The following is a 15725-nucleotide window of genomic DNA, read 5'->3' as shown; positions in this document are numbered from 1 at the left end:
TTTGGATGTGGGAAGAAACTGGAGTACCTGGAGGAAACCCACGCAGACATGAGGAGAACGTGCAAACTCCACACAGACAGTGACCCGAGCCAGGAATCGAACCCAGGACCCTGGAGCTGTGAAGCAGCAGTGCTAACCACTGTGCTACCATGCCGCCCGTGCCAGTCATGGGCATTCAACCTCTAATCTTCAGGTAAGCATTCTCCAAGGCAACCTTCACAACACATGTTACACAGAATAGCTGAGCAGAAACTTACAGCCAAGTTCTGCGCACATGAGGGCAGCCTCAAACGGGATCGTGGGTTCATGTCACACTATCTGTAACCCCCATAACTTGCCTGGGCTTGCAAAATCTCACTAACTGCCCTGGTTGGAGACAATACACATCTCTTTAACCTGTGCTTAACCCTCTCTCCACTTACATTGTCTGTGGCTTTAAGATTTGATTACCTGTAAAGACTTACATTCCAACCATTATCCTATAAATTGAGCCTGTATCTATATATACCCTGTTTGTGAACACAACTTCACACTCACCTGAAGAAGGACTGACACGCCGAAAGGTTGTGCTACCAAATAAACCTGTTGGACTTTAATCTGGTGTTGTGAGACTTCTTGCTGTGCTTATCCCAGTCCAATGCCAGCATCTCCTCATATAGGGGAGGTCCCAAAGGATTGGAGAATAGCCAATGTTGCTCCTTTGTTTAAGAAGGATAGCAAGGATAATCCAGGTAATTACAGGCCAGTGAGCGTTGTGTCAGTGATAGGGAAATTATTGGAGAGGATTTTTCAAGGCAAGATTTACTCGCACATGGAAATAAGTGGTGGTATTAGTGAAAGGCAACATGGTCTTGTAAAGGGGAGATTGTGTCTCACAAATTTGATTGAGTTTTTTGAAGGAGTGATGAAGATGATTGATGAGCATGGGGCAGTGGATGTTGTCTACATGGACTTCGCTAAGGCCTTTGACAAGGTCCCTCATGGCAGACTGGTACAGAAGGTGAAGTCGTATGGGATCAGAGGCGAGCTGGCCAATTGGATACAGAACTGATTTGCTGATAGAAGACAGAGGGTAGCAGTGGAAGGGTGCATTTCTGAATGGAGGGCTGTGACAAATGGCATTCCTCAGGGATCAGTGCGTGATCTTTGCTGTTTGTAATATATATAAATGATTTGGAGGAAAATGTAACTGGTTTGATTAGTAAGTTTGCGGACAACACAAAGATTGGTGGATTTGTGGATAGCGATGCAGATGCAGACCATCAGAAGACACAGCAGGATTTAGATCAGTATCGGCTGGAAACTTGGGCAGAGAGATGGCAGATAGAGTTTAGTTCGGATAAATGTGAGGTAATGCATTTTGGAAGGTCTAATACAGATGGGAAGTATACAGTAAATGGCAGAACCCTTAAGAGCACTGATAGGCAGAGGGATCTGGGTGTACAGGTACACAGGTCACTGCAAGTGGCAATGCAGGTGGAGAAGGTAGTCAAGAAGGCATAAGGCATGCTTACCTTCATTGGCCAGGGCTTTGAATTTAAAAATTGGCAAGTCATGTTGCAGCTTTATAGAACCTTAGGTAGGCTGCATCAGTGTTCAATTCTGCTTGAGACACTACCAGAAGGATGTGGAGGCTTTTGAAGTGGGTACAGAAAAGATTTACCAGGATGCTGCCTGGTATGGAGGGCATTAGCTCTGAGGAGAGGTTGGAGAAACTTGGTTTGTTCTCACTGGAACGACGGAGTTGAGGGCAACCTGATCGAAGTCTACAAGATTATGAGGGGCACGGACAGAGTGGATAGACAGAAGCTTTTGCCCAGGGTGGAAGAGCCAATTACTAGGGGGGCATAGATTAAGGTGCGAGGGGCAAGGTTTAAAGGAGATATATGAGGCAAGTTTTTTTACATGGAGTGTGGTGGGTGCCTGGAACTCACTGCCAGGGGAGGTAATGGAAGCAGATATGATCGTGAGCTTTAAGCGGTGACTGGAGAAATAGATGAGTAGGGGGTTTTAGTTCAGCATGGTTGGAGGGCCGAAGGGCCTGTTCCAGTGCCGTAATCTTCTTTATTCTTTGTTCTTTGTAACTAACGAGGTCAAGGAAGCCATTTTGATAATAACACAGAGCTAAAGGAGTTACTTTGTATTGGCCACACATATTAAGCAAATTTATTAAGTTAGTAACCAGTCTTGAAACGGATGATTGTACAAATAATTAGCCTTTATTATGTTGCAATTAATTGATCAATAATCACATTAGAAAGATGACAGCCAGAATTGTCCTGTCCTGCCCGCCATGGGAAGTGTCCCGGGCGGGGAGCAGACCATTGAAAGGTCCATTGACCTCGGAGGGGGGGATTCTCTGGTTTTGAGACGAGCATGGTTAGATTTTCATTCACAGCTTTAAGTTCAATTTTTATAAGTCATTATGTCTTGTGTGAGAAAGTGTCTTTTTCAGATAGACTGTTCTAGTAATTAAGCCTTTTTGACAGCAATACTATATTCTGCACCCTCTCCTTTCCTTCTCCCCTACGAACTCTATGAACCTGGGGGAGGAGATGGCTTAGTGGTATTATTAATCCAGAATCTCAGCTGATGTTCTGGGATCTGGGTTCGAACTCCACCATGGCGGAATTTGAATTCAATAAAACAAAATCTGGAATCGAGAATCTATTGATGACCATGAAACCAGTGTCGATTGTCAGAAAAACCCTTCTGGTTCACCAATATCCTTTAGGGAAGGAAATCTGCCGTCCTTACCTGGTTTGGCCTACATGTGGCTCCAGAGCCACAGCAATGTGGTTGACTCTCAACTCCCCTCGGGAATCTAGGGATGGGCAATAAATGCTGGCCAGCCAGTGACACCCATTCCCTACGAATGAATAAAAAATAAGTTTTGTCTGTATAACGCGCAAGAAACAACACTTTTCACCGTATCCCAATACGTGTGACAATAATATCAAATCAAATCAAATTCCTGATAAATAGTTCCTGAGGAAAGAACATTATGAACTCACACAGTTAGCCTAATGAATGAGGAATTTGTTCAGTCAATGTGAAACAACTCCATTGTACTCCTGCCTGAGATACTGAAAGCAGCTGATGATTCTAATAAAGATCCAATTCAATTCATCTAACAACAGCAAATGCCGATTAATAAATTGGAAAACACACTGATACGGGATGATGGTCAATCAGGGTTCAAAAATGGAGTTCAGCAAGTCAAGTACTGAGGACTCCCGAGGCAACAACCATGGGTGAAGTCTTACCAAAAGAAGTTATTGGCAAGAAAACCGGCATGTTTCTCTCCAAGAAAACTGGTCAGGTTTTTCTACGGTCTTATGACATTCTGCCAAAAAAAGTGGGGGCGTGTGTGATGCCGTCAAACAAGGGAATGGGACCTCTACATGCCGGCAAAACCCAGCTGCATAGAAATTGGGCACCATCTTTGAAACACTCCCCCCCGCTTCAGGGAGGGCAATGGCCTAGTGGTATTATCGCTAGACTATTAGCCCAGAAACTCAGCTAATGTTCTGGGGTTCGAATCCTGCTCTGGCAAATGGTGGAATTTTAATTCGATAAAAATATCTGGAACTAAGAATTTACTGATGACCATGAAATTGTTGGAAAAATCCACCTGGTTCACTAATGTCCTTTAGGGAAGGAAATCTGCCATCCTTACCCGGTCGGGCCTACATGTGACTCCAGAGTCAGAGCAATGTGGTTGACTCTCAATTGCCCTCCAAGGGCAACTAGGGAAAGGCAATAAATGCTGGTTAGACAGCGACGCCCATGGCCCATGAATGAATAAAAAAATCAGAACCTGAATAAACCTCCCCCCCCCCCCCCACAGTTCTCAGGGGCGCCTCCCCATCCCCGATCGAAGTCAGCACTTCTCTATCACCCCACAACCATTGGCCCTGCACCCCCCCCCACCCCACCACAGCCATCGCCAACACCTCCTGCTCCACCTAGCCATGATGACATTCCCCCATTCTTCATCTCTCACCTCCCCCACATCCCCCGCTTCATGAGGGTCCCACTGGAGCCTGCCCCTTGGCACCCAGTGTCTAGCTTCGTTATTCATTTGTGGGACATGGGCATCGCTGGCATTTATTGCCCATCCCTAGTTGCCCTTGGACGGCAGTTCAGAGTCAACCACATTTCTGTAGCTCTGGAGTCACATGTAGACCAGATCAGGTAAGGATGGCAGATTTCCTTCCCTAAAGGACATTAGCAAACCAGATGGGTTTGTCCAATGATCAACAGTGATTTCTCGGTCGTTAGTAGATTCTTAATTCCAGATATTTTTTATTGAATTCAAGTTCCGCATCTGCTTTGGAGGGATTTGAACCCAGGTCCCCCAGAACATTAGCTGAGTTTCTGGATTAATAGTCCAGCAATAATATCACGAGGTCATCACCTCCCCCGATTCAACACCGAACATGATGATGACCCAGAGAAACTGCAGCCCATGGGGCCCAATGTCAACGAGATCCACCCCATCAAAATGAAGAGGGCTCACTGGGCATCGTGCCAGAATTGCCAGCCTACTCTGCTCGGTCAAGTCGCAGAGAGAAGGGATTGAAATCCATGGCCTGTAAAACATTAACTGAGATGGTGCTGCTCTAATCTCTAGAGGGTGCTGTGCGCCAGAGCTTTTCATCAGTGTGACTCAGCCTCTGGTGTTCGCTGTATTTACAAAGTGGTGTGTGTCCTGACAGGAGATTATCACAATGTCAATCATTAACACCCAAAACATCCTCTTCAAAGAACTCCTTCAGTTCACAGCTGACGAAGCAATGCCATTGACACAGGGCCTGGGAAAAACTCACGCATCTGTCTCGAACTCCCATAACCCCAGTTGGGACACTCTCCAACTGTGCAAACCAATGACAGCCCCACCATGACACACCTCCTGATTTACTGGATACGGGCACATGGGGAACGGGCATTAAGGAGAGAGCAGGCACTGAGTGGGGAATTGCAGGCACAAGGTGGGAGCGGGCAGTGAGGGGGAGGGGCATTAAGGGAGGAACTTGCAGGCAAGTGGGGAGGGGGCAGTGGCGTGGAGAAAATGGGTATTGACTGGAGAATTGCAAGCACAGGATGGGAGTGGGTAGTGAGGGGGAGCAGGTATTGACAGGGAATTGCAGGCACAGAGCTTAAGGGAGAGTGGGCAGTGAGGGGGAACTGCAGGCTTGGGGAGGTTAGTGGACTGTAGGGGGAATGGGGGGAGGTAGGGGGGGAAGTGCTGGTGATCCTGCTACTGTGGTTATTTATTGGGTGATTGAACAGAACTGGATGTGTCTGTGGCCAGAGACAGAGTTACTCATGGTTGCGTTCCCATTCACACTGGGGAGCATCCTGAGGATTGCCTGCCTGTTTGATCTGTCTTTTCAAAGTTTTAACTTTCTCCACTGGGTTCCAATCCCACTCCAGATCTTGTACTCAAACACAAATAGCAGGCTGTCTCTTGAGGGCAGTGAACTGCATCAGCTACTAGGCACCCTGCACAGCTCATGTCTGGCCATCAAAAGAATATCCACAGTAGTAGACCATTTTATACAAAGCACATTGCTACCCAGATTTATTTATAAATAAACTGATTCACAGAAGCAAAATTACATGCAAGACATTTGGGCGGCACAGTGGTTAGCACTGCTGCCTTATAGCACCAGAGACCCGGGTTCAATTCTGGCCTTGGGTCACTGTCTGTGTAGAGTTTGCACATTCTCCCCATGTCTGCCTGGGTTTCTTCCCATGGTTCAAAAATGTGCAGGATAGGTGGATTGGTCATGCTAAATTGTCCCTTAGTATCCCAAGATGTAGGTTAGATGGATTAGCCATAGTGAATGTATGGCGTTATAGGGAGTGGCAGATGACCTGGCTAAGATACTCTGTCATAGAGTCAGTGCAGACTTGATGGGCTGAATGGCCTCTTCTGCACTATAGGGATTCTATGGTTACAAAGTACAATGATCAATATCTACTGAACACTGTGGACTGTATATAAAGGTCAGTACTTCCTCTGTTCTTTTGTGAGGGCATGCAGTCTCTGGTGATACAATTTTGTCTATATCGGTATATTACAGTTCAGTTAATAAACCAGTCATTGTTTAGACATACCAATGTCTCAGAAGTCATTCCTCAGCCAGTCCAAACACTCAACAATATCCACCAGTAGACTGGGAATGGATAGGAAAGGTCAGCACAGTGACACAGCGGTTAGCACTGCCAGGGACCCGAGTTCGATTCCCGGCTTGAGTCGCTGTCTATGTGGAGTCTGCACATTCTCCTTGTGTCTGCGTGGGTTTCCTCCGGGTGCTCCGGTTTCCTCCCATATTCTGAAAGACGTGCTGGTTAGGTACATTGACCTGAATAGGTGCCAGTCTGTGGCGACTAGGGGAATTTCACAGTAACTTCATTGCAGAGTTAATGTAAGCCTTACTTGTGACTAATAAATAAAACTATTTCTTATGGAAATTGAACATCGAACCAACTACAATGCCTTTCCTAAATCACAATTAATGGCTTTGTTTCCTAGTTTGATCATTAACTCTGTGCTCTCAGCAGTTAATAAGTACTGGAACTTTCTACCTTGTGATCCCTGTTGTCACACTGGCTGCAAACTGTATCGTTTTAAAGTTGGTTTACTTATTAGTGTCACAAGTAGGTTCAGATTAACACTACAATGAAGTTACTGTGAAAATCCCCTAGTCATCACACCCCCATGCCTGTTTGAATACACTGAGGGAGAATTTAGCACGGCCAATGCACCCTAACCAGCACGTCTTTCGGACTTGGGAGGAAACCCATGTAGACATGAGGAGAACATGCAACAAAACACAGACAGTGACCCAAGCCAGGAATCGAACCCGGGTCCTCTGGTGCTAACCGCTGTGCCACCCATTGCTGCCTGGGCTCCTGATCACTCAGTTAATTTTTGTAATGTCCCTTCGATTCTAATCTTTAAATACGACTAATTTATGAATTTTAGCTCTGGAACATAGATTTGCTGATCAGCCCTGATCTAATTGGATGGAGCTGAAAGATAGAGAGGCTGAATGGCCTTTTCCTATTTCAGTTTGCAATACAAGTGCTTGGGTCCAGTTTCAAGATGCAGCCCAGAGGATTAAAGCTCTATGGGCACAACTTCCAAATGTGAGATGTGTGAAATCAGGCAGTTTGGGATCTTGTTGCTATTCTAGCTGCAGTGCTGGAGTTGCCGCTCTTTGGATCAAACGTTAAACTGAAACCTCCCCTACTCTTTAAAGTAAATGTAAAAAAGTCCCATGGAATTATTTAGAAAAAAGGGTGGAAGAGTTCTCCCCGGTGGCCAAATTTATCCCTCAACCAACATCTCCATAAAGCAGATTGCCTGGTCATTAGTACCCTGATATCTGTGAAAGCTTGCTATGCACACACTGGCTGCTGCGTTTCGTACCTGAGTACAGGAGCAAGGATGTCTAACTGTGGCTGTGCGAAGCCTCAGTGAGAGCACAACTGGAGTATTGAATCACAGAATGCTACATTTCAGAAGAGGCCTTTCGGCCCATCAAGTCTGTGCTGAAGCATGAAAGGCCCTGACCTGCCCACCTAATCCCACTTACCAGCACTTGGCCCATAGCCTTGAATGTTACGATGTGCCAAGTACTCATCCAGGTACTTTTTAAAGGGCGTGAGGCATCCTGCCACCACTACCCTCCCAGGCAGCACATTCCAGACCCTCACCACCCTCTGAGTAAAAACCTTTTTCCTCCAATCCACCCTAAACCTCCCACCCCTCACTTTTAACTTGTGTCCCATCGTAACTGACCCTTCAACTAAGAGGAATAGCTGCTTCCTATCCACTTTGTCCACACCCCTCATAATCTTGAACACCTCAATCGGGTCACCCCTCAGCCTTCTCTGCTCCAAGGAAAACAACCCAAGCCTATACAAACCTCTTGGCCTCCTTATCTAAGAAGGGATATACGTGCCAGAGAGGATGTGCAGCAAAGGTTCACCTGACTAGTTCCTGGGATAGCAAGATTGTTGTGTGAGGAAAGATTTCGTCAACTGGGTTTGCATTCACTGAAATTTAGAATGACAGGGGATGGAATTGAAACAAAAAGTTCTGACAGAGCTGGACAGACTGGATGCAGGAATGCTGTTTCCTCTGTCTGGGGAGTCTGGAACAAGGGGTCACAGTCTCAGGATAGGGAGTAGGACTCTTAGGACTGAGATGAGGATTCTCAGAGAGTGGTGAACCTGTGGGATTCTCTACCACCGAAGGCTGTGGAGGTCAAATCACTAAGTGTATCTAAGAAGGAAATAGATTTCTAGACTCTAAAGGTTTCGAGAGGCATGGGGAGAGTGATATAGTGCGGATAAAATCAAATTACGACAGATGCTGGAATCTGAAACCAAAATAGAAAATGCTGGAAAATCTCAGAAGGTCTGGCATCTTCTGTAAGGAGGGAAAAGAGCCGATGTTTCAAGTCTAGATGACAGCTTTGACAAAGGGTCGTCTGGACTCAAAACATCACCTCTTTTCTCTCCTTACAGAGGCTGCCAGACCTGCTGAGATTTTCCAGCATTTTCTATTTTGGCGCGGCGTTGAGGTTGAGGATCAGCATTGATCATGTTGAACGGCGGAGATAGCTCAATGGACCGAATGGCCCACTCCTGCTCCCATCTTCTACGTTTCCACGTTACTTAACTTAATGTCTACTCTTCAAGCACGCTTCATTGGCTGTAGAGCACCTTGAGACATTGAAAGGCGCTAGATCAATGAAATCTTTGGCATTGTTTGGCAGTTCTAGTTTTTAAAGACCAGATATTTCTCATAGCGATGTTCTTCACGGAGGAGGACGTGAATAATTTGCCAGGTGTTAGAGATGGAAAGGTGGTAGGACTGGAGGGTCTTAATGACATTACTGTTACGAGAGAGGCGGTGCTCGACAGACTGGAGGGGGCTGATTGTGGACAAGTCGCCAGGACCGGATGGAATGCATCCGAGGGTTCTGAAAGAAATGGCGGAGGTGATAGTGGATGCCTTGGTGGTTATTTTCCAGACATCGCTGGATTCCGGGGAAGTGCCAGAAGATTGGAAAGCGGCTAATGTTACGCCGTTGTTTAAGAAGGGTGCCAGGCAAAAGGCAGGAAATTATAGGCCGGTTAGTTTAACGTCTGTTGCAGGTAAAATGTTAGAATCCGTCATCAAGGAGGAAATAGTGAGGCATCTTGAGAGGAATTGCTTGATAGAGCAGACGCAGCACGGTTTCGTTAAAGGGAAGTCGTGTCTGACAAATTTACTGGAGTTCTATGAGGATGTGTCTAGGGCGGTAGATAGAGGAGAGCCAGTGGATGTGGTCTTTCTTGATTTTCAGAAGGCGTTTGACAAGGTACCTCACAAGAGGTTATTGCAGAAGGTCAGGGGACATGGAGTTGGGGGTAGGGTGTTAGCGTGGATAGAGGATTGGTTGTCAAATAGGAGGCAGAGAGTGGGGGTCAATGGATGCTATTCGGATTGGCAGATGGTGACTAGTGGAGTGCCCCAGGGGTCGGTGCTGGGGCCTCAGCTATTTACCATTTATATAGATGATCTGGAGGAGGGAACCGAGTGTAGGGTGTCGAAATTTGCTGATGACACCAAGATTGGTGGAACGGCAAATTGTGCGGAGGGTGTGGAGAGTCTACAGAAGTATCTAGATAGGCTGGGCGAATGGGCCAGGAAATGGCAAATGGAATTTAATGTTGGCAAGTGCGAGGTGGTCCACTTTGGTAGGAATAATGGTAGGAAGGATTATTACTTACGTGGCGAAAAACTGCAGCAGGCGACGGTGCAGAGGGACCTTGGGGTCCTTGTGCATGAGTCGCAAAAACCCAGCTTGCAGGTGCAGCAGGTGGTCAGGAAGGTGAATGGGATGCTGGCCTTCATAGCGAGGGGGATTGAATATAAATGTAGGGAGGTCTTGCTGCGGCTGTATAGGGCATTGGTGAGGCCGCAGCTGGAGTACTGTGTGCAGTTTTGGGCGCCGTACTTACGCAAGGATATTTTGGCCTTGGAGGGAGTGCAGAGGAGGTTCACTAGGCTGATACCAGACTTGAGGGGGTTGAGCTATGAGGAGAGGCTGAATAAACTAGGCTTGTACTCGTTAGTTTAGAAGAATGAGGGGAGGTCTCATTGAGACGTATAAGATGATGAATGGGATGGATAGGATAGAGGTGGAGAGACTCTTCCCGCTCAGAAAGGATAGTAGGACTAGGGGGCACAGCCTCAAGATAAAGGGGGGGTGGTTTAGAATGGAGTTCAGGAGGAACTTCTTCACTCAAAGGGTGGTGAATCTCTGGAATTCTCTGCCCATTGAAGTGGTGGAGGCTGCCTCGCTAAATATTTTTAAGACGCGGGTTGATGGGTTTTTGATAAGAGAGGGGATTAAGGGTTATGGGGAGAGGGCGGGAATGTGGAACTGAGCCACGACAGATCAGCCATGATCTTATTGAATGGCGGTGCAGGCTCGAAGGGCTAGATGGCCTACTCCTGCTCCTATTTCTTATGTTCTTATGTTCAATTGAAGGAGTTGGTTTGTGTCACTAATAATTCACCCATGTTAATTCAGTCCGGATAGTTATGTGCCTCCCCTGTCGGAGCTTATTAATCACAGTAATTCAGGTTGGGACTCAGTTGATTCGCACTGACAACTTAGTATGAGAAACAGGGTGTGTGCCAAATTCATATCTTCTCAGCTGTGACATTAAAAGTGACAAGCTTTGTTGAAAGACAATAAAAGTTTTCAGAAGTTAATGTGATGAAGCTGTTTATCCCACCCCCACCCCCTGTCACTTTTCTTTCAGGTCTGAAGAACAGGAATAATAGGACGGGCTTGACAGATTAACTGACGTGCAAAATGCTTGCTGAATTTTTCTAGCAGGGACATGTCAAAGTACATTTTTTTTGGATGAGATGTTATACAGGAGTATCCTCTGTCCTTGTAGAGGGAAATAAAATACATCGTAGCATTATTCGAAATAGAGTAGAGGGAAAAACTCTTAGCCAGGGGGTGGTGAGGGTCTGGAATGCGCTGCCTGGGGGGATGGTGGAGGCAGGTTGCCTGGATGAGCACTTGGCGCATCATAACATTCAGAACTATGGGCCAAGTGCTGGTAGATGGGATTAGATGCGAGTTCAGGTGTTTCTAGTGTGTTGGTGCGGACTTGATGGGCCGAAGAGCCTCTTCTGTACTGTATGATTCTATGATTCTCTGCAGTGTCCGACCAATATTATCCCTTAATCGAATCATGGCTAAAACAGGGTATCTGGTTATTATCTCATTACCAGTTGTGGGAGCTTGCTGTGATACCAATCTTTAGTGTTTCTCATTGAGGGCTGGCTGGACGGAACCAAAGTTCAATGTCTCACTCCAAAGTTTGTGTGGGTGAGATTCAATTTGGCTGGGCTGGAGGGGAACACTTTGGGAGGATAGACCTATCTAAGTGCAGCATGGTAGTACAGTGATTGGCACTGCTGCCTCACAGTGCCAGGGGCCGGGTTCAATTCTGACATTGAGTGACTATGTGGAGTCTGCACGTTCTCCTCGTGAATCCGTGTGTTTCTTCCAAGTGCTCTGGTCTTCTCCCATAGTCCAAAGATGTGCAGCTTAGTTGGATTGGCCATGCTAAATTGCCCCTTTGTAAGGGGCAACTTAGCAGGGCCAATCCACCAAACATGTGCATCTTTCGGACTGTGGGAGGAAACCGGAGCACCCAGAGGAAACCCACGCACACACGGGGAGAATGTGTGGACTCTGCACACACAGTGACCCGAGCTGGGAATCGAACCCGGGTCCCTAGGGCTGTGATGTAGCAGTGTTAACCACAGTGCCACCGTGCTGCCTTTGAAGGCAGTTAAGAGTTAACTGCATTGCAGTGGGTCTGAAGTCACATGTAGGCCAGACCAGGTAAGGACGGCAGATTTCCTCCCCTAAAGGGCATTAGTGAACCAGATGGGTTTTTCCAACAATCGATGATAGTCTGATGGTCACTGTTACTGAGACTAGATTTATACCCCAGATTTATTACTTGTATTTAAATTCCATCAGCTGATGGTGGGATTTGCTAGGGTAAATATGTGGGTACGGGGATAAGGCCTGGGTGGGATTATTGTTGGGGCATACTTGATGGGCTGAATGGCCTCCTTCTGCGCTGTAGGGATTCTATGATTCTGTGAAAGGTATTGCATCTACAGCCCAATATATCTCCCACCTGTCATCACAGGCCTCAATGGTACTGAGCACAGAATCTTACAGCACGTGAAGCTTTCCTGTCACTGGGACCAAAAGCAGGTCTGACCCCATCGGCATTAGTTGGCCACATGGTATCATGGCCTTGTGGGAGAAAGCCAAGTTCACTGTCCGATTAAGGACAGGAGTGTGCTTCCAAGATGGGATGCCTAATCAGTTGGGTCAAAGCTCCATATGGGAGAAGTGGGCCCAGCAGAAGCAGGTAGGGGACCATGAGAGTACCTCGAAATGGAGGGGGGATCCTGTTGGACCATCTGTGTGGAGGGAAGGCCCTGCACGGAATAGCACCCGGCTGTGACTGTGGCCCCCTGGTTATCCCTGATTATTTAAGGGTCAGATTGAGACACGGGGCAGAATTTTCCTGACCCGTCCACCATGGGGATCATAGTGGGTGGGGGTGGACCTTGCGAGATTGGTTGTCAAATAGGAGGCAGAGAGTGGGGGTCAATGGGTGCTATTCGGATTGGCGGTTGGTGACTAGTGGGGTGCCCCAGGGGTCGGTGCTGGGGCCTCAGCTATTTACCATTTATATAGATGATCTGGAGGAGGGAACCGAGTGCAGGGTGTCGAAATTTGCTGATGACACCAAGATTGGGGGAAAGGCAAATTGTGCGGAGGGTGTGGAGAGTCTGCAGAAGGATCTAGATAGGCTGGGCGAATGGGCCAGGAAATGGCAAATGGAATTTAATGTTGGCAAGTGTGAGGTGGTCCACTTTGGTAGGAAGAATGGTAGGAAGGACTATTACTTACGTGGCGAAAAACTGCAGCAGGCGACGGTGCAGAGGGACCTCGGGGTCCTTGTGCATGAGTCGCAAAAACCCAGCTTGCAGGTGCAGCAGGTGGTCAGGAAGGCAAATGGGATGCTGGCCTTCATAGCGAGGGGGATTGAATATAAAAGTAGGGAGGTCTTGCTGCAGCTGTATAGGGCATTGGTGAGGCCGCAGCTGGAGTACTGTGTGCAGTTTTGGGCGCCGCACCTGCGCAAGGATATTTTGGCCCTGGAGGGAGTGCAGAGGAGGTTTACTAGGCTGATACCGGAGTTGAGGGGATTGAGCTATGAGGAGAGGCTGAATAAACTGGGCTTGTACTCGTTAGAGTTTAGAAGAATGAGGGGAGATCTCATTGAGACGTATAAGATGATGAATGGGATGGATAGGATAGAGGTGGAGAGACTCTTCCCGCTCAAAAAAGACAGTAGGACTAGGGGGCACAGCCTCAAGATAAAGGGGAGGCGGTTTAGAACGGAGTTGAGGAGGAACTTCTTCACTCAAAGGGTGGTGAATCTCTGGAATTCTCTGCCCGTTGAAGTGGTGGAGGCTGCCTCGCTAAATATTTTTAAGAAGCGGGTTGATGGGTTCTTGATAAGAGAGGGGATTAAGGGTTATGGGGAGAGGGCGGGAAAGTGGAACTGAGCTACAACAGATCAGCCATGATCTTATTGAATGGCAGGGCAGGCTCGAAGGGCTAGATGGCCTACTCCTGCTCCTATTTCTTATGTTCTTATGTTCTTATATCCGTTGGCCTCAGGCAGGATTTTCCAGTCTCGGGGCGAGCGTGGCTGGAAAATCCTGCCCACGATGTCAATGTCAAACACTCGTCCTCCCCCCCAATGCCCCCATCCTGACCTGACACTGGGAGACCATTTTCAGCAGCTTTCCATATTCCTGCAAGAGGCTCTTCCAACCTTGGGAAGATCCCAGTCCCATTAGGAATCTGTCCACCATTAGCCCCTGTGAGTGACTCCAAATTGACTACTTGGCACTGCTGGGTGTGTAACTGTGTTCACCCCCACACCCTATCCTAATGTCACTAGGCCCAGTAACCCAGAGGTCTGGACTGATGATCTGGGCGAAAGTGATTCAAATCCCACCACAGCAGCTGATGGAATTTAAATACAAGTAATAAATCTGGGATATAAATCAGTAACAGTGACCATCAAACTATCATCGATTGTCGGAAAAATCCATCTGGTTCACTAATGTCCTTTAGGGAGGGAAATCTGCCGTCCTTACCCGGTCTGGCCTACATGTGACTCCAGAGCCACAGCAATGTGGTTAACTCTTAACTGCATTCAAGGGCAGCACGGTAGCATAATGGTTAGCACTGCTGCCTCACAGCACTAGGGACCCAGGTTCAAATTCCAGCTCGGGTCACTGTGTGTGCAGAGTCTACACATCCTTCCTGTGTCTGTGTGGGTTTCTTCTGGGTGCTCCAGTTTCCTCCCAATCTTTAGTCAGAAAGATGCATGTGTTTGGTGAATTGGCCATGCTGAGTTGCCCTTAGTGTCAGAGGGACTAGCTGGAGTAATGGGGTTATGGGGATAGGGCCTGGGTGGAATTGTGGTTGGTGCAATCTCGATGGGCCGAATGGCCTCCTTCTGTACTGTAGGATTCTATATTTCTAAGGCACTCAGGGATGGGCAGTAAATGCTGGGCTGCCAGTGACACTCACACCCCATGAGTGAATAATAGAAAATCGCTTGGACAGAGGAGTATCAAGGAGTCAGATATTCCTCTCAGTCCTGCCTTCAAATCCATCTCCATATTGCCTCTTTAACAATCAGCACTCCCTCAGTACTGACCCTCTGACAGTGCAGCACTCCCTCAGTACTGACCCTCTGACAGTGCAGCACTCCCTCAGTTAAGTTATGAATAATAAACAGTTCAGAAACGGTCAGTATTTACATATAATTCACCCGGAATTTTACAGCACAGAAAAAGGCCATTCAGCCCAATTGATTGATGCAAGTATTTAGTTCCACATGATCTTCTGCCCACCTAATTTCATCTCCCATCATTAACATGTTTACTTCTGTCTCATACACCCTATCTCGCAACCTGCTGAATGTATCTCTATTATCAAGACAACTGCTTCGTGTAGCAAGTTCCACAGTCTATGCAAGGATTTTTTTCCCTTGAATTCCCTATTGGATTTGTTAGTGACCAAATCCTTAAAAGATATGGATAAAGGGACATGGAGCTGATACTTCCACTTGTGGGACATTCTAGGACAAGAGGGCATAGTCTTAGGATAAGGGGTAGCAAATTTAAAACAGAGTTGAGGAGAAACTACTTCTCCCAAAGGGTTATGAATCTGTGGAATTTGCTACCTCAAAGTGCAGTGGATGCTGGAACAGTGAGTAAATTTAAGGAGGAGTTAGACAGATTTTTAATTGGGAATGGGTTGAAGAGTTATGGGGAGAAGGCAGGAAAATGAGAATGAGGAGCATATCGCCATGATTGAATGGCAGAGCGAACTTGATGGGCCAAATGGCCAAACTCTGCTCCTATCCCATACATCTGCAGAAAATGCAGATGTATGGGATTGAGGGTAATCTAGGTAATTGGATCAGGAATTGGCTAGCAGATAGGAGACAGAGGGTGGTGGTTGATGGTAAATATTCGTCATGGAGTTCAGTTATGAGTGGTGTGCCTCAGGGAT

This window comes from Carcharhinus amblyrhynchos, chromosome 8 (assembly GCF_965287045.1).
Source record: "Carcharhinus amblyrhynchos chromosome 8, sCarAmb.v2.hapA, whole genome shotgun sequence".
Classification (NCBI taxonomy): Eukaryota; Metazoa; Chordata; class Chondrichthyes; order Carcharhiniformes; family Carcharhinidae; genus Carcharhinus; species Carcharhinus amblyrhynchos.
Note: the sequence above shows the minus strand (reverse complement) of the source record.